Raw genomic sequence first — 19,010 nt, 5'->3', positions numbered from 1 at the left:
ATTATACACCCTGATCAATCCTATTGTGTTCCAAAAAGAACAATACACGACAGTAATTTTATTGTGTGAGACATGATTGATATCTGCGTTCTTGAGGAAAAAAATGTTGGTTTGGTTTTTCTAGACCAGGAAAAAGCCTTTGACACTGTTGATCACTTTTATCTTTTTTCTGTTTTACGAGGGTTTTGGTTTTGGGGCAACATTTATCTCTTACATTCAGCTCCTGTATAACAACATTTTTTAGTTTACTCAAAGTTAATAATATTTATGTCAGCCTTTCCCAGCGGGTAGAGGCATTCGTCAAGGCTGTCCTTTGTCCGGCCTTCTCTATTCCCTAGTAATCGAGCCTTTGCTCATTCGGTTGTGGGAACATCTTCATGGTTTTCTTCCCCCAACCAATGGCGAACCCAGTTAAATTAATTGCCTATGTGGATGATCTTTGTGCAGCTATCCATTCAGATGAGCATGTCTCTGCATTGGTCCACTGTGTCCATGAATTCAGTTTGGCAAGCTCCACCAAAGTAAACTGGAAAAAGAGCAAAGCTCTCTATCTTGGTCCACAAAACGGCGCCACTCCTCCTACCCTGCCTGAGCAACTTGAATGGGCATGGGATGGAATTTTTTTTTTATCTCGGTGTCTTCCTTGGCACTCAAAATTTCATTTAAAAAAAAAACTGGGAATTTTTAATAAATAAAACTGAGAGGCGGTTACTAAAATGGAAGGAACAACTTAGCCAAATCTCATATCGGGGGCAAACCCTTGTTATTAATAACCTTGCGGCGTCAATGCTTTGGCATATTTTTATGGCACTACAACCCCAGATTTCTATCTTAAACTACAATCCATTTTTATTGACTTATTTGGGGGGGGGGAAGCACTGGCTCTGGCCTGGTGTGCTAAGCCTGCCTATTGCCAAAGGAGGACAGGAGCTGGTTGCCGTTACCAGCAAAGTGATGGCTTTTCACCTCCTTTCATTGCGCGGGTTGTTATACACGGATGTCTCTTGGAAAGCCTTCGCTCACTGCCTGCTTCGGCAGGCAGGGAAACTTGGTTATGATCAGGAACTCTTTCTCATGGACACCAAGAAAATTGACATCACATCAGTGCCCCTGTTCTATTAAAGTATGCAGGAGGCATGGCAGGCAGTCACCATCTGCCATGATGACAGTAGCTACTCTCAAAATGTTTTTAAACGAGTCCATTTTTCTAAACCCTCTTTTTAATGGGGTTTGTGGTGATCGCAATTTTATGCAAAATTTTATTGATGCTGGATACACCAAGCTTAAACATTTTAGAACTCTTTTTCCTTATAAATGGAAGCCAGCTGCTGAGGTCGCTGTGGCCACTGGAATTTGGTCCATTCGAGTTATAGGGAGAATTTTCTCTGTAATTCTACACTTTTTTAAGCAGTCCAAGTTAAAATGGACTCCACAGCTGGACTCCACACCTTCGCTCCAACACCCCTTCCCATCACTTTCACTTCACTTTCATGGTTTTATCCCTTTTAACTCAATGGAAAAACGTACTGTTTATTTTTTGTGTGTTAAAGCCTTTGTTCCCAAGAGACCCGCAGAACCACAAGTGCACTGGAAGAGGATGCTCCGGGTTACTCCATCCACTGCAATCCGATGGCTTGTTATGTACAAGACGCCCATTGCCGAGCGCTCTGGAGACTTACAGTGGCAGCTGGTGCACTACATTTTATCCTCGAATGTTTTGTCTCATCACATATGTTCGAGTAACACAGAATTGTGTCCTTTCTGTGGTGTTACTGAAAATATTTTCCACATTTTTATTGAGTGCCCAAGGCTGGCCCCCCTTTTTATGATCTTATCACATGTTCTCCGAGGGCTTGGCCTTGTCTTTACACATTGAGTTTTTATCTTTGGTTTTAGTATCTCTGACAGATGCAAAAATGAGTCTGAGCAAATTATTTGTTTTCCGAGGCTAAACTCGCTATATACCTGTCAAGGAAACATAGAATACAAAATACCGACAATCCTGATAATGATGGAGTTCATCTTTTTAAAGCCTTTGTCACATCACGTTTGCACTTTGAATTTCAACTCAGTGATTTTACGTTGTTTTCGCAGAAGTGGTGTGTGAAGGAATCATTATGTGAACTAGTTGGTGTCCTTACAGTTAATTCATGATTTCCTTGTGCACAATGATTCCTGTAATAATAATTTAAATCTCTCTCTCCCTCTCTCTCTCTCTCTCTCTCTCTCTCTCTCTCTCTCTCTCTCTCTCTCTCTCTCTCTCTCTCTCTCTCTCTCTCTCTCTCTCTCTCTCTCTCTCTCTCTCTCTCTCTCTCTCTCTCTCTCTCTCTCTCTCTCTCTCTCTCTCTCTCTCTCTCTCTCTCTCTCTCTCTCTCTCTCTCTCTCTCTCTCTCTCTCTCTCTCTCTCTCTCTCTCTCTCTCTCTCTCTCTCTCTCTCTCTCTCTCTCTCTCTCTCTCTCTCTCTCTCTCTCTCTCTCTCTCTCTCTCTCTCTCTCTCTCTCTCTCTCTCTCTCTCTCTTTCTCTCTTTCTCTCTTTCTCTCTTTCTCTCTTTCTCTCTTTCTCTCTTTCTCTCTTTCTCTCTTTCTCTCTTTCTCTCTTTCTCTCTTTCTCTCTTTCTCTCTTTCTCTCTTTCTCTCTTTCTCTCTTTCTCTCTTTCTCTCTTTCTCTCTTTCTCTCTTTCTCTCTTTCTCTCTTTCTCTCTTTCTCTCTTTCTCTCTTTCTCTCTTTCTCTCTTTCTCTCTTTCTCTCTTTCTCTCTTTCTCTCTTTCTCTCTTTCTCTCTTTCTCTCTTTCTCTCTTTCTCTCTTTCTCTCTTTCTCTCTTTCTCTCTTTCTCTCTTTCTCTCTTTCTCTCTTTCTCTCTTTCTCTCTTTCTCTCTTTCTCTCTTTCTCTCTTTCTCTCTTTCTCTCTTTCTCTCTTTCTCTCTTTCTCTCTTTTTTCTCTTTTTCTCTTTTTCTCTTTTTTCTCTCTCTCTTTTTTCTCTCTCTCTTTTTTTTTCTCTCTCTCTTTTTTCTCTCTCTCTTTTTTTTCTCTCTCTCTTTTTTTCTCTCTCTCTTTTTTTCTCTCTCTCTTTTTTTCTCTCTCTCTTTTTTTCTCTCTCTCTTTTTTTTCTCTCTCTCTTTTTTTTCTCTCTCTCTTTTTTTTCTCTCTCTCTTTTTTTTCTCTCTCTCTTTTTTTTCTCTCTCTCTTTTTCATCAAGCCAGACCTCTACCTCACTGTATCCTCATTACAAACGCCGACGATGAAAATCAATATCACCAATGTCCCGCCATTCATCAAGAACGAGGAGCTATGTGCTCAGTTAAGAAGGTTCGGTACAGTAGTATCAAAAATTACCATGGTGCCGCTATACTCGAGCAGTGGAAAGTTTAAGCACATAATGACATTCAAAAGAGTTGTGTACATGATACTGCCTGAAAATGTGAAGCAGTTAAATGTGTTTTTTAGTGCGAAAATTGACGACCATGTTTCTAAAATGTATGCCTCCACGGACGTAATGACGTGTCATATCTGCGGGGCGTACGGGCACATGAAAAATTCCTGTCCCAACGTGGCTACATCATCAGAAAGGCAACAACAGGAGATAAGAGATCCTCCCCCTCCCACCTACTGTAGAACGAGAAATGATCGATCCTTCCCGCCCCCCTCCTGTTGGTGGGTAGGAAGAGAATGACCCCTCTCCCCTATTCTGGGGAATGAGAGGTGGTAGACCCCTCCCCCTGACCTATCGGTGGGAGAGAAAAAGACCCTCCCCCCCCCACCTATGGTTGCATGCGAAGAAGACCCCTCCCCCCCACCTGTGGGGGGGGGGAGAGAAGAAGACTCATTTCCCCATACAGTACAGGACAGTACAGATGAAAACATGGAGGTTTTCGAAACAGTTGCCCGGAAAAAAGGTCAAAAACGTTCATGTCCAGGAGTGACTGAGGGAAAATAATTGCATAATAAGATCCAGGCTGTGTCGGTCTCATCAGACCTTCAGGATGAGTCAAACATAGACAATCTTGTGGTAGCGGAAAGGACACGAGGACCGGTGCTAACAGTGAGTAACCCGTTTGCACCACTCGCTGATATCGACATCGACAGTGAGGTTCGTACAACTCAAGTTGACACGAGTGGATGTATTGACAGGCAGATTCTCTCCAATCAGTTTGCAGAGGGGCATGCCAATAGGAAAGAATCAGATAAGATGGGACCCCCCCTTGGAGGAAACTGCTAATCCGTCCAAGGCTGAACAGATCAAGGGGGAATCTTTCCATGGAAAAGATGCTGAGAGAGATGCTACATGTAAAAATGTAGTCAGAAGTGTCTATAAATAATACAGATCTCGTTGACCCTATTGATATCGATGGGTTTGAATGAAATAATGAACAACAAAGATGAAGAGGTTAGCCCGAACAAAACCTCTTCCACCCCATCAGTCAGCACTTCATGTTCTCAAAATTGTGAAGATGGGGGGAATACCATAGAGGTTTCCCAAGAAGATGTCATTCAGTTCCTTGATGAAACTTTGAGGAAAAGACATGTTAAAATCAAGGATTTTTCCCCAGATTTACATGCTTTTCTTAAAACTGCTAAGGATATGGTCCATGAACCCCAAAAAAATGTCAGAACCCCAATTTCAACGGTAAAAGAAGTGCACCACTAAGGCTGGAAAGGAACTCCTGGAGTAAAAGAAAACTTTGAATAAGCACAGTATGGAGATGAAGGTAGCATCTTTAAACATCAATGGAGGTCGCAGCTGTGTGCGTCGCCTGCAGGTGATTCAACTTTTTGTGAACGGTAAAATTGATGTTTAAATGCTACAAGAAACACATGCCAATCAATCCTCTGAGGCTGAGTGGCGCAGAATATTTAAAGGTTGCCACCTTTTCTCGAGTGCTCTGGAAGAGGCTAAAGCAGGTGTGGCAGTTGTCTTGCATCCTAGACTCCAACCCTTGGAGATTGTTTATAGAGAGGTTTGTTAGGGTTTTTTGATTTCTGTTGACTATATTAGCAGTAATCAAAATATCAGTATAATTAATGTATAGTGCCACAGTGCAAGCTCTGAAAGAACTTCCTTCCTTTACAAGTTGTCAGATTTTCAAGTTCTATTGACTTTACTAGTTTAGTGTTAATGGGAGGAGATTACAACTGTACCCTTAACCCTGGGCTTGACAGAAACACTCCTGAACCCTCCCCCCCCCCAGTGCAAGACCATTGGCACAGCTTATACTGAAATATAAACTTGTAGATATTTGGCGATCACAGAACCCTAATACCCGTCAATATACATGGGTTTGTGCTTCAAAAAATCAAATCACCATGGGCCGTCGAGACAGACTGTATGTGAACCAAGGAATGGTAAATCTCGCTAAGAGAACATGTATAAGTCCATCGGGGTTCTCTGACCATCACATGGTTGTAATGGCTTGTGCATTACCGGTTCACTCTTGTGGAAGTGCATACTGGACTTTTAATGTCAAACTTTTACAAGACGTACTTTTTAAAGATGCTTTTCGATTAGTATGGGGAAAATTAGAAATGGAAAAACATTCATATTTAAACATTAGACAATGGTGGGACTGCAAAAAATCCCAAATTCGGGTTTTTTGTCAGAAATATTGCTTGTACACCACTTGTAATGCATCCGGTTTGATATCTGTGTTAAAATCTGAAATACTTGACCATGAACAAAAAGCTGGAACATCTGTTAAAAATGACCAGCAATTGACAGAAAAAAAGACCCTACTGGCCGAACTGGTGAAAGAGCGTGCAGCCGGAGCACTTGTCCACCTCAGGATGAGCAAAATACGGCTGGACATACCAAACAAGGATTTCTTCAACTTGGAGAAGGCTACCAAAACTTCCCAACAGATCCACAGCCTTCGCTGTCCTGAAGGTGTTCTCATGACTCGCCAGAGTGATATCAAGAACTCACTGCAAAACTTCAACTCAAAACTTTTTTCAACTAGAATGATAGATAAGGCTTTGGCAAACGGAATGATTGACTTTCTTCCATCCCTTTCAGAAGAGCAGCGACACTATCTCGAGGGCGACATCTCTCTTGAGGAACTCAGTGTGGTGCTAAAACAAATTGAGGATGGAAAAGCCCCTGGACTGGATGGGCTACCGGTTGAATTGTATAAAGTTTTCTGGGACATTTTAGGCCCTACTCTACATGAGATTCTCCTTGAATGCCTTGATCATGGTGAACTACCATTAAGCTGCAGGAGAGCAATCTTATGCCTCCTTCCCAAAAAAGGTGACCTGCAGCAAATTACGAATTGGCAGCCTGTATCATTGCTCAATACGGATTATAAGATCATGTCAAAAGTGTTTGCAACTCGTTTAAGACAAGTCATCTCTTTCCTGATTGGCGAAGACCAATCGTATTGTGTCCCTGAGCGTTCCATATATGATAATGTATTCCTGGTGAGAGACTTGATTAGCATGGGGCAAAATACTTCTCATGGTTGGTTAACTACTCCTGGATCAGGAAAAAGCGTTTGATAGTGTAGATCATGATTTTTTGTTTGCAGTTCTCACTTAAGTGGGTTTAGGGGAAAATTTCATTTCTGGTATAAAATTATTGTATAGCAATGCATCATGTTTACTAAAAGTTAACAATAGCTTGTGTCATTCCTTCCCCTTTCAGCGAGGCATCCGTCAGGGCTGTCCACTGTCAGGCATGCTGTATACTCTCTCTGTTGAACCCTTACTGACTCTGCTCCGGGCTTCCATGTCAGGGGTGTCCTTAGCGGACAACTCTAAATTTGTTATTTCAGCTTATGCTGATGACTTGTGTGTTGCAGTTTCAAACCAGCAGGATGTGACTGAAGTATCTCGTTGCTTTTCCAATTTTGAGCTCGCCTCATGCGCGAGGGTAAATTGGAAAAAAAGGGTCGCGCTTAGGTTGTCCTCTAATCCCCTCTCTCAATCACTGTCTTCACCTTCTCCTCTGCCAACACTTCCAAAAGGAATGCAATGGGAAAGAGAAGGGTTCAAATACCTCGGTATTTTTTTGGGAACTAAAAATTATGAAAAGAAAAATTGGGATGGCTTCCTAGTTAATATCAAACAGAAACTGACAAGGTGGAAAGGAATGCTCCATGTCCTGTCATTAAAATCACGGGTGACTATCATAAATAACCTGGTGGTTCCAACTATATGGCACAAAGTTATTGCACTCCAACCTCCTAGAGATTTAGTTGCCAACATTCAGAAAGTTCTGATCAATTTTTTCTGGGGAGGTCATCATTGGCTCAAGCCAGATGTGCTGTGCAAGCCCTGACACGAAGGTGGTCAAAGTGTGGCGCACATCCAAAGTCGAATAATGACTTTTCGACTGATGACAATAAAGTGTCAACTGTATAGTGAGGTTGCACCATGGCATCCTCTCACTAACGCCCTGCTCAGACGAACAGATGGATTGAACTACGACTGGGAACTCTTCCTCAAAAATCGAAAGCAGGTCGAGAGGACTCAGCTCCCCGATTTTCATCAGAGCCTTTTGAATGTGTGGCAATGCCTAGGAGTACAGCGATTGGAGGTCTCATATGATGCTAAAAAGTTTATACATGAGCCACTCTTCCAAAATCCATTGTTCTCTGAAATATCCACCAGCAGGACATTCATGAAAGTCTTTACCAACAGGAAAATTAACAAGGTACGGGACTTAATGGAGCCTTCCCTGAAACAATGGCTACCTGCCAGTTCTGTGTCATCTCTAGTTGGGTTGCGATCAGTTTGAATAGTGAACAAAGTGATAAAAACAGTAATCCAGACGTTTGAAAAACAAAACATTGGATGGAACGGAGTTGATGAGGAAGCAGACCCTCGTCTATTCTTCCCAGAGCTCCTAATCACCTCGGAAAAGCAACTTGGGGTGTTCTCCACAAGCAGTGAAGAAACCGGGGTGTTCCACATAATGGGAAGGAAAACAATTTATCAAACTTGTCTGGAAACAGTTTTACCCAGTTCTAAAGAACCCGTAAAGAATAAATGGAAGGATTGCTTACCTGCAGGAGCCTTCCTCACTCCAGTCTGGAATGCAATGTACAAATTTCCGACAGTCGGTAGAACAGGAGATCTAAACTGGAGACTAGCCCATCAGGCCCTAGCAACACAAACACTGCTTCATAAGTTTAATTCTCTCGTGTTTAATGTATGTCCTTTCTGTAATAATGTAGAAACTATGCACCATGCATTCATTGAATGTAAGAGATTAACACCTCTCTTTCTGTTCCTTCAACAATTTTTTTGCAAATTTGAAGATGTTTTTTCTTTCTCAGTTTTTGTGTATGGCATTGCATGTACCACTGTTGAAAAAACGGGTGATGCTGGTTCTTAATTTCCTACTGGGTATTGCAAAGCTTGCTATTTACAAAACCAGGAAAGGGGAATTAGCAAGTGAAAGCAATGGGAATGTACTTTGTTGCATCAAAGGAATGATTTCTGCACGGATACAACTGGAGCACGCTTTTCATTTGAATATGAGCAGCCTCCATGTATTTGAAGAATTATGGTGCATGGACGGTGTTTGTGTGAATGTAAAGAGAACAAACTGTGCATATACTTATAAATTTAATCTCTTTCATTTGAGTATGGCTTGCGCATGTGCAGCCAGGTACAAATGTAGACAATGTTATATGGACAATGTTATATGGGTTAGGGATTCACATGGTTTGGTGGTGTTTTTCTCGTCTCTCGTCTCTCTCTCTCTCTCTCTCTCTCTCTCTCTCTCTCTCTCTCTCTCTCTCTCTCTCTCTCTCTCTCTCTCTCTCTCTCTCTCTCTCTCTCTCTCTCTCTCTCTCTCTCTCTCTCTCTCTCTCTCTCTCTCTCTCTCTCTCTCTCTCTCTCTCTCTCTCTCTCGACCTCTCTCTACCTCTCTCTACCTCTCTCTACCTCTCGACCTCTCTCTCTCTCTACCTCTCTCTACCTCTCTCTACCTCTCTCTACCTCTCTCTACCTCTCTCTACCTCTCTCTACCTCTCTCTACCTCTCTCTACCTCTCTCTACCTCTCTCTCTCTCTCTCTACCTCTCTCTACCTCTCTCTACCTCTCTCTCTCTCTCTACCTCTCTCTACCTCTCTCTACCTCTCTCTACCTCTCTCTACCTCTCTCTACCTCTCTCTACCTCTCTCTACCTCTCTCTCGACCTCTCTCTCTGTCTCGCCCTCTCTCTCTCTCTCTCGACCTCTCTCTCTCTCTCTCGGCCCCTCTCTCTCACTCGACCTCTCTCTCTCTCTCGACCTCTCTCTCTCTCTCGACCTCTCTCTCTCTCTCCAGACCTCTCTCTCTCTCTCCAGACCTCTCTCTCTCTCTCCAGACCTCTCTCTCTCTCTCCAGACCTCTCTCTCTCTCTCTCCAGACCTCTCTCTCTCTCTCTCCAGACCTCTCTCTCTCTCTCGACCTCTCTCTCTCTCTCGACCTCTCTCTCTCTCTCGACCTCTCTCTCTCTCGACCTCTCTCTCTCTCTCTCCAGATCTCTCTCTCTCTCTCTCTCTCTCTCTCTCTCTCTCTCTCTCTCTCCAGATCTCTCTCGACCTCTCTCTCTCCAGATCTCTCTCTCTCTCTCTCTCGCTCTCTCTCTCTCCAGATCTCTCTCTCGACCTCTCTCTCTCTCTCCAGATCTCTCTCTCGACCTCTCTCTCTCTCTCTCCAGATCTCTCTCTCGACCTCTCTCTCTCTCCAGATCTCTCTCTCGACCTCTCTCTCTCTCTCCAGATCTCTCTCTCGACCTCTCTCTCTCTCCAGATCTCTCTCTCGACCTCTCTCTCTCCAGATCTCTCTCTCTCTCTCTCCAGACCTCTCTCTCTCTCTCTCCAGCCCTCTCTCTCTCTCTCTCTCCAGACCTCTCTCTCTCTCTCTCTCTCCAGACCTCTCTCTCTCTCTCTCTCTCCAGACCTCTCTCTCTCTCTCTCTCTCTCCAGACCTCTCTCTCTCTCTCTCCAGACCTCTCTCTCTATCTCTCTCTCTCTCTCTCGACCTCTCTCTCTCTCTCTCTCTCTCTCTCTCTCCAGACCTCTCTCTCTCTCTCTCTCTCTCTCTCTCTCTCTCTCTCTCTCTCTCTCTCTCAGACCTCTCTCTCTCTCTCTCTCTCTCCAGACCTCTCTCTCTCTCTCTCTCTCTCTCTCTCTCTCCAGACCTCTCTCTCTCCCTCTCTCTCTCTCCAGACCTCTCTCTCTCTCTCTCTCTCTCTCCAGACCTCTCTCTCTCTCTCTCTCCAGACCTCTCTCTCTCTCTCTCTCTCCAGACCTCTCTCTCTCTCTCTCTCTCGACCTCTCTCTCCAGACCTCTCTCTCTCTCTCTCTCTCTCTCTCTCTCTCACTCCAGACCACTCTCTCTCTCTCTCTCTCTCCAGACCTCTCTCTCTCTCTCTCTCTCCAGACCTCTCTCTCTCTCCAGACCCTCTCTCTCTCTCTCCAGACCCTCTCTCTCTCTCTCCAGACCCTCCCTCTCTCTCTCCAGACCCTCTCTACCTCTCTCTTTCTCTCCAGACCTCTCTCTCTCTCGACCTCCAGACCTCTCTCTCTCTCTCTCCAGACCTCTCTCTCTCTCTCTCTCTCCAGACCTCTCTCTCTCTCTCTCTCTCCAGACCTCTCTCTCTCTCTCTCCAGACCTCTCTCTCTCTCTCTCTCTCTCTCTCTCTCTCTCCAGACCTCTCTCTCTCTCTCTCCAGCCCTCTCTCTCTCTCTCTCTCCAGACCTCTCTCTCTCTCTCTCTCCAGACCTCTCTCTCTCTCTCTCTCTCCACACCTCTCTCTCTCTCTCGACCTCCAGACCTCTCTCTCTCTCGACCTCCAGACCTCTCTCTCTCTCGACCTCCAGACCTCTCTCTCTCTCGACCTCCAGACCTCTCTCTCTCTCGACCTCCAGACCTCTCTCTCTCTCGACCTCCAGACCTCTCTCTCTCTCTCTCTCTCTCTCTCTCTCTCTCTCTCTCTCTCTCTCTCAGACCTCTCTCTCTCTCTCTCTCTCTCTCTCTCTCTCTCTCTCTCCCTCTCTCTCTCTCTCTCTCCAGACCCTCTCTCTCTCTCTCCAGACCCTCTCTCTCTCTCTCCAGACCCTCTCTCTCTCTCTCCAGACCCTCTCTCTCTCTCTCTCTCCAGACCCTCTCTCTCTCTCTCCAGACCCTCTCTCTCTCTCTCCAGACCCTCCCTCTCTCTCTCCAGACCCTCTCTACCTCTCTCTTTCTCTCCAGACCTCTCTCTCTCTCTCTCTCTCTCCAGACCTCTCTCCCTCTCTCTCTCTCTCTCTCTCTCTCTCTCTCCAGACCTCTCTCTCTCTCTCTCTCTCTCTCTCTCTCTCTCTCTCTCTCTCTCTCTCTCTCCAGACCTCTCTCTCTCTCTCTCTCTCTCTCTCTCTCTCTCTCTCTCTCTCTCTCCAGACCCTCTCTCTCTCTGTCCAGACCCTCTCTCTCTCTCTCCAGACCTCTCTCTCTCTCTCTCCAGACCTCTCTCTCTCTCTCTCTCCAGACCTCTTGTCTCTCTCTCTCCAGACCCTCTCTCTCTCTCTCTCCAGGCCTCTCTCTCTCTCTCTCTCTCTCGACCTCTCTCTCCAGACCTCTCTCTCTCTCTCTCTCTCTCTCCAGGCCTCTCTCTCTCTCTCTCTCTCGACCTCTCTCTCTCTCTCTCTCCAGACCTCTCTCTCTCTCTCTCTCCAGACCTCTCTCTCTCTCTCTCTCTCTCCAGCCCTCTCTCTCTCTCTCTCTCCCCAGACCTCTCTCTCTCTCTCTCTCTCCAGACCTCTCTCTCTCTCTCTCTCTCTCTCCAGACCTCTCTCTCTCTCGACCTCTCTCTCTCCAGACCTCTCTCTCTCTCTCTCTCTCTCTCTCTCTCCAAACCTCTGTCTCTCTCTCTCTCCAGACCTCTCTCTGTCTCTCTCTCTCTCCAGACCTCTCTGTCTCTCTCTCTGCCCAGACCTCTCTGTCTCTCTCTCTCTCTCTCTCCAGACCTCTCTCTCTCTCTCTCTCTCTCTCTCTCTCTCAGACCTCTCTCTCTCTCTCTCTCTCTCTCTCTCTCTCTCTCTCTCTCTCTCTCCAGACCTCTCTCTCTCTCTCTCTCTCTCCAGACCTCTCTCTCTCTCTCTCTCTCTCTCTCCAGACCTCTCTCTCTCTCTCTCTCTCCAGACCTCTCTCTCTCTCTCTCTCTCTCTCCAGACCTCTCTCTCTCTCTCTCTCTCCAGACCTCTCTCTCTCTCTCTCTCTCTCCAGACCTCTCTCTCTCTCTCTCTCTCCAGACCTCTCTCTCTCTCTCTCTCCAGACCTCTCTCTCTCTCTCTCTCTCTCTCTCTCTCTCTCTCTCTCTCTCTCTCTCTCTCCAGACCTCTCTCTCTCTCTCTCTCTCTCTCTCCAGACCTCTCTCTCTCTCTCTCTCTCTCTCTCCAGACCTCTCTCTCTCTCTCTCCAGACCTCTCTCTCTCTCTCTCTCTCTGCCTCTCTCTCTCTCTCCAGACCTCTCTCTCTCTCTCTCTCTCCAGACCTCTCTCTCTCTCTCTCTCCAGACCTCTCTCTCTCTCTCTCCAGACCTCTCTCTCTCTCTCTCTCAGACTCTCTCTCTCTCTCTCTCTCTCTCTCTCTCCAGACCTCTCTCTCTCTCTCTCTCTCTCTCTCTCTCTCCAGACCTCTCTCTCTCTCTCTCTCTCCAGACCTCTCTCTCTCTCTCTCTCTCTCTCTCTCTCTCTCTCTCTCTCCAGACCTCTCTCTCTCTCTCTCTCTCTCTCTCCAGACCTCTCTCTCTCTCTCTCTCTCTCTCTCTCTCTCTCTCTCTCTCTCTCTCTCTCTCTCTCCAGTCCTCTCTCTCTCTCTCTCTCTCTCTCTCTCTCTCCTGCTCTCTCTCTCTCTCTCTCTCTCTCTCTCTCTCTCCAGTCCTCTCTCTCTCTCTCTCTCTATCTCTCTCTCTCTCTCTCTCTCTTTCTCCAGACCTCTCTCTGTCTCTCTCTCTCTCTCCAGTTCTCTCTCTCTCTCCAGACCTCTCTCTCTCTCTCTCTCCAGACCTCTTTCTCTCTCTCTCTCTCTCTCCAGACCTCTCTCTCTCTCTCTCCAGACCTCTCTCTCTCTCTCTCCAGACCTCTCTCTCTCTCTCCCCAGATCTCTCTCTCTCTCTCTCTCTCTCTCTCTCTCTCTCTCTCTCTCTCTCTCTCTCTCTCTCTCTCTCCAAACCTCTCTCTCTCCAGACCTCTCTCTCTCTCCAGACCTCTCTCTCTCTCTCTCTCCAGACCTCTCTCTCTCTCTCTCTCTCTCTCTCTCTCTCTCTCCAGACCTCTCTCTCTCTCTCTCTCTCTCCTGTCCTCTCTCTCTCTCTCTCTCTCTCTCTCTCTCTCTCTCTCTCTCTCTCTCTCCAGCCCTCTCTCTCTCTCTCTCTCTCCAGACCTCTCTCTCTCTCTCTCTCCAGACCTCTCTCTCTCTCTCTCTCTCCAGACCTCTCTCTCTCTCTCTCCAGACCTCTCTCTCTCTCTCTCTCCAGCCCCCTCTCTCTCTCTCCCTCCAGACCTCTCTCTCTCTCTCTCTCTCTCTCTCTCTCTCTCTCCAGACCTCTCTCTCTCTCTCTCTCTCTCCAGACCTCTCTCTCTCTCTCTCTCTCTCTCTCCAGACCTCTCTCTCTCTCTCTCTCTCTCTCTCTCTCTCTCTCTCTCTCTCTCTCTCTCTCTCTCTCTCTCTCTCTCTCCAGACCTCTCTCTCTCTCTCTCTCTCTCTCTCTCTCTCTCTCTCTCTCTCTCTCTCTCTCTCTCTCTCTCCAGACCTCTCTCTCTCTTCCCTATACATCACTTGGGGTCATGCTAATCCTGGATAGCAAGTATGGATTTAATCTGCCCAGAACTGCAGGAGGAGGAGCGCGGCAAACACACAAACACTCGTCCATGGATTACACTCAGTATTACTATAATCCTATAGTCAGGATTAGAGATCCTCCACGAGGATCCAAGAAAACAAACAAATTATCCTGAGATGTCATATTGTCAGTTTGTGTTAGTCCCACACTGCATCTTATTAAACTGTGAAAATGAAAACAAGTTTAACAACTCTGTGTTTTGATTTTTGCTTCCTACAATTGTTACCAACTCTGATAACAATTGTATTGGTAACAATATAACCCACATAGCACGTGGAACCGGCATTTTTCTGTGCCATGCCCACATAGAGAGTGCGAACGCACTCTCTGATTTAAACAACTTGTGTGACTTATAATGATATTTGGATCAATACTGGTGGCTTTAATGATTTAATGAATGTCGTTTGTATAAATTATTTATTAGTGAAATGGGCGACCTGACGGGTGTTGGAAATGGCTCTTCATGGGGTCAGGAATGAAACCTCCCTTTTCCAGTTGAATAAATTATCTGCACATTTTAGCTCACCTGGACTCTAGTCAGGTGAGCTTATGCGATTGAGCAGTGTCCGTAGGTGAGTAAGTAAGTCAGTCAGTCAATGAGTCTGTAAAAACTGCAATCATCATCGCATGAACTAAACATGTTTTTGATGAAACTTGCCCATAAACTTCAAATCTACATGGTAAGATCCCAACCAAGCCTTCATGGTAAGAAATTTACCTTGGACACATCTTTCATTATGCTGCTATAACTCAATGTCCAATGTCTCTGTTCCCTGCTGTTTTGTCCTTCCCACTTCGCCCCTCTTGTCTCATGCCCCCCTTGTTGTGCGTTGTGTGTGAGCTCTCATACGAGTCTTGACAAGGTACACACACACAAAAAAAAAAATCTGATGTCTCACGAAGGTTTATTGACTGCTTCAAAATCTACCTTTATTAAATGAGCTATGGGGTGGGGTGTGGTTTGATCCCACCAAAAATAGGTATTTGTCCTTTTCTTCATAACTACACACACAATTTCCACGAAACGTTACCTATGACGTACCAAAATTTGTTTACTGCTAAAATAAATGCTCAATGGCAATAAGTTAAATAAGGGATATGCCCAGTGACAATTCAGGGGTGTGGCACAGATATGTGCCCCCAAACAGTCTGATATATAATTACACCCATGGGGTGCAGAACTCATTTTACTTCTTTTCAGATACAGTTACAACCTTCAATTCAAACCAAGCCTTCATGGTAAGAAATTTACCTTGGACACATCTTTCATTATGCTGTTATAACTCCATGTCTAAATGAGCCATGCGCACCTCATAATATGTAACCTGTGCATGCATGCTTAACCAATCTTTATATGGGTGCTTATACATTCTCATGTGCTATTTCAAGGTTAGTACATTTACAGGAAAATAGCAACTGGATGGTTTGAAATCTCAATGCATTTGCTGTTTCTATAGTTCACGAAGTCATGCAAGCAATTAAGAGAGTCTTATTATGCTCTTCGGAAAATGTATGCTGACATTAAAATATTTGTGGTTCTTCGATGCAATTAAATTAGATGCAAATTAAAAAAATACACACAAGAAGTCAGGAAGGTTATATCATAAAAGTCTTGCATCCTGTCTTGATCTCCAAACTGTCGGCCTATTGAATCCAAGGCCAACTCCACTCTTGGTTTATCGACTTCCTCCACTCTCAAAGTCAACATGTGGCTCTTAACAGAACCTTTTTTTTTCTCTCCTTGTCAAGGCTGGAGGACCCCAAGGCAGTCTTCTCGACCCCATATTATTCCTAATCTTCTTCAATAATCTCATTGACTCTCTGGAAAATTTTCTTTACCTCTTTGCTGATCACTGCACTCTCAGGTGTGACACCTCTCAACCAACTGGCAGACACGCAGCAGTCTCTTCCGTCTCCTCAGACCTTGATAAAATCACAAATTGGTCAAACTCTTGTAATATGTCTTTCAATCATGAGAAATCCCCCACATTCATTCTCATTCTCTCATTCTCTCTCTCTCTCTCTCTCTCTCTCTCTCTCTCTCTCTCTCTCTCTCTCTCTCTCTCTCTCTCTCTCTCTCTCTCTCTCTCTCGTTTTTTTTTTTGAAAACTGAAGATATTGCTGCGGTAATCGGCACATGCACCAGGCTCAATTGTAGCATACTCGAAGCTGCCTCCCCAAAGCCACTAGCCATAGATAACTCCGTGGCCCGATGGGCTGTCAAGCAACTGTGGATGTTGACCACATCAAAATCTGTGCTCATTTGCAAGTTGAAATCAGGCCTAAAAAGCTGATTGGTTGTGTGAGGCTATATGCAATTTGATTGGCTCCTGGCAAGATTGAATAATGTATCATGTCGGGCTATTGGCTTACTAAAAGCTTATATTTGAAATCTGATTCCATATTTGACGATCAGAACTCATGGCTTAAATAATTGTTTCGAAATCGGAAAAAAATTATGGAAAGATCGATTTTTTTCAAACTAATTTAATTGAATTATAGCCTCTATATAATAGTCGATCAGATACTATTTAATTTGATAATATCATTTTTGAAACCCAATTTAATGAAATAATTGGGTTGTCAGTGGATCATTGTATCCAGATATTTCAGTCTTTGTCAGCATGTCAGATGAGTGTCATCAGAAGATTTAGTAAATTTCTTAAGACAATAATTTACTTGGCCAAGAAAGGCAAAACACTGATGCCTAAACATACTGCTCTGGCAACTGCAGCTCATCACCTGACAGAGATTTACTCATTCATGTCATTACACTTCATATTTCAATGTCATGAATGTGTGCTGCACTTGTGTCTTTGCCTGATAACTGTATGTGAACATTGCACATGAACATCAGAGAAAAACGAGTCAATCCAGTTTCAAGACAAGACTTGGTATTTTAATATGTAACGACTTTGGCATTCATAGTTTTATTACAATGCAAACCTTCAGAAGCAGTCAGATATAATGCTAATCCTGGGTAGCAAGTTCTGTAACAGAGCAGTTACAAGAATGAGTTCTGTCACCAATTAGATGCAGGTCGGTAAACTTTGGTGGCATATGTTCCAGGTAATTGTGAGCATTGGATCATTTTGCAATTTACCTTTGGATAACTTGATATTCAACACACTGACATAGATCTGCGAGCATTGAGACTGTTACAAATTTACACCTATGGTTATGGTTACCTAAATATTGTTTTGCATTCAGATACTGTATAAGTAGATATTTTGTGAGTTTTTATTTTTTATCTTCTATTTTTTTACGAATTAAGTCACAACTGCAAATTCAAAGAAAAAATAAGTTTATTAGTGACGCGTCTGTGGAAAGCTCCACCGATGCGCTGCCCCAACACATGCTCCCATACTTCACCTGACCTATACGTGGGGAGGAATATGTGAACTACAAATTTTAAAAAACCTGCCAAATATCCCTCCGACTCTAAATCGCAAAAATACAGGTGTGAAAAAATATTGACCCAATTAAAAAAGTCTTAATAATTGAATTTAAAGTCAAACCTATCAATTCGTTTCTCACACTTTATCAAATGAAATGTTTTCTTATTCATCACATTTTCAACAAAAACATGAACTATTTTTGTCACTCTAAATTAATTTGGTTGAATTTTCGCCAGGTTATCTCATAAATAAAGTGCAAAAGTACTTCCAACCACTTACATAGCAATTAAACTCTTCAAATATGACATATTGTAACAAATATGGTTTCCATATAGGACATTCACTACTTGTTGCTTTGTGTTTTCATCAACTGTAGGTTAAACAAGATATCTGCGATCACAAAGCGATCACTAAGGGTAAGCCTCCCCCAGCTTACCCTTGGTGATTGCCTGGGACTTACCCCTGGCCCGTGATCCAATGATTGCCATATTTTTTTTATCGGACCACCACACGACCTTGATCTTCAATATTTATGGAAAAAGTGTAAATTAAGAAAATGTGTCTCCATATGCAATCTATCTGAAAAACTGAACATCATGAAAAGCGAAGAAAAATTGTTCAAGTTTTGATCAAAAATATGTTTTTTGTTAATTAGATCACACTGAAAAAAGTTGGTCAAGGACACAAATCAAATATCAGGTGCACAACTTCAGTGCAGGTAAACTATTATGATGCAAGAACATCTTCGAGGGCAAAGCGGTCTTTGAGATTCCGCATTGGTAAAAAACACATTTATTTTCAGACTGACATTTGACCTTGACTTTTACCCTGGAGGGATATGATGTAAAATTAGTGTAAATGCACATTATATAGCCAAAAGTATATGAACACTTCTCATGAGTGGATTCAGCTATTTCAGCCACACCCATTGTTGACAGGTGTATAAAATCAAGCAAACAGCCATGCAATCTCCATATACAGTGGGGAGAACAAGTATTTGATACATTGCCGATTTTGCAGGTTTTCTTACTTACAAAGCACGTAGAGGTCTGTAATTTTTATCATAGGTACACTTCAACTGTGAAAGACGGAATCTAAAACCAAAATCCTGAAAATCACATTGTATGATTTTTAAATAATTAATTTGCATTTTATTGCATGAAATAAGTATTTGATGCATCAGAAAAACAGAACTTAATATTTGGTACAGAAACTTTTGTTTGCAATTACAGAGATCAGACGTTTCCTATAGTTCTTAACCAGGTTTGTACAGACTGCAGCAGGGATTTTGGCCCACTCCTAAATACAGATCTTCTCCAGATCCTTCAGGTTTCGGGGCTGTCGCTGGGCAACACAGACTTTCAGCTCCCTCCAAAGATTTTCCATTGGGTTCAGGTCTGGAGACTGGCGAGGCCACTCCAGGACCTTGAGATGCTTTTTACGGAGCCACTCCTTAGTTGCCCTGGCTGTGTGTTTCGGGTCGTTGTCATGTGGAAGACCCAGCCACGCCCCATCTTCAATGCTCTTGTTGAGGGAAGGAGGTTGTTGGCCAAGATCTCACGATACATGGCTCCATCCATCCTCCCCTCAATACGGTGCAGTCGTTCTGTTCCCTTTGCAGAAAAGCATCCCCAAAGAATGATGTTTCCACCTCCATGCTTCATGGTTGGGATGGTGTTCTTGGGGTTGTACTCATCATGTAATACCTCTTTCTCGGGATTTTAGAGTGCAAGGAGTCCATTTCTGGAGATATATTTTGGATATGGGCTAAAAGTCAAGGTCAAAATGAAGGTCAAAGG

The 19,010-nt window shown here is 44.0% G+C and overlaps 1 pseudogene across 1 annotated transcript in view; it reads left to right on the top strand.

Annotated features, from left to right (window-relative positions):
• Positions 1-14,930: 14,930 nt before the first annotated feature.
• Positions 14,931-19,010, top strand: part of LOC147016067 (arylamine N-acetyltransferase, pineal gland isozyme NAT-3-like) — a 70,461-nt pseudogene continuing 66,381 nt past the window's right edge. Inside the window, exon 1 of the transcript XR_015049984.1 lies at positions 14,931-15,052. The product of XR_015049984.1 is annotated as an arylamine N-acetyltransferase, pineal gland isozyme NAT-3-like (transcript). The remainder of the gene's footprint in view (positions 15,053-19,010) is intronic.

This window comes from Eptatretus burgeri, chromosome 12 (genome assembly GCF_056783735.1).
Source record: "Eptatretus burgeri isolate ZD-2024b chromosome 12, Ebu_testis_v1, whole genome shotgun sequence".
NCBI lineage: Eukaryota > Metazoa > Chordata > Myxini > Myxiniformes > Myxinidae > Eptatretus > Eptatretus burgeri.
This window is presented reverse-complemented; position numbering and strand designations above follow the sequence as displayed.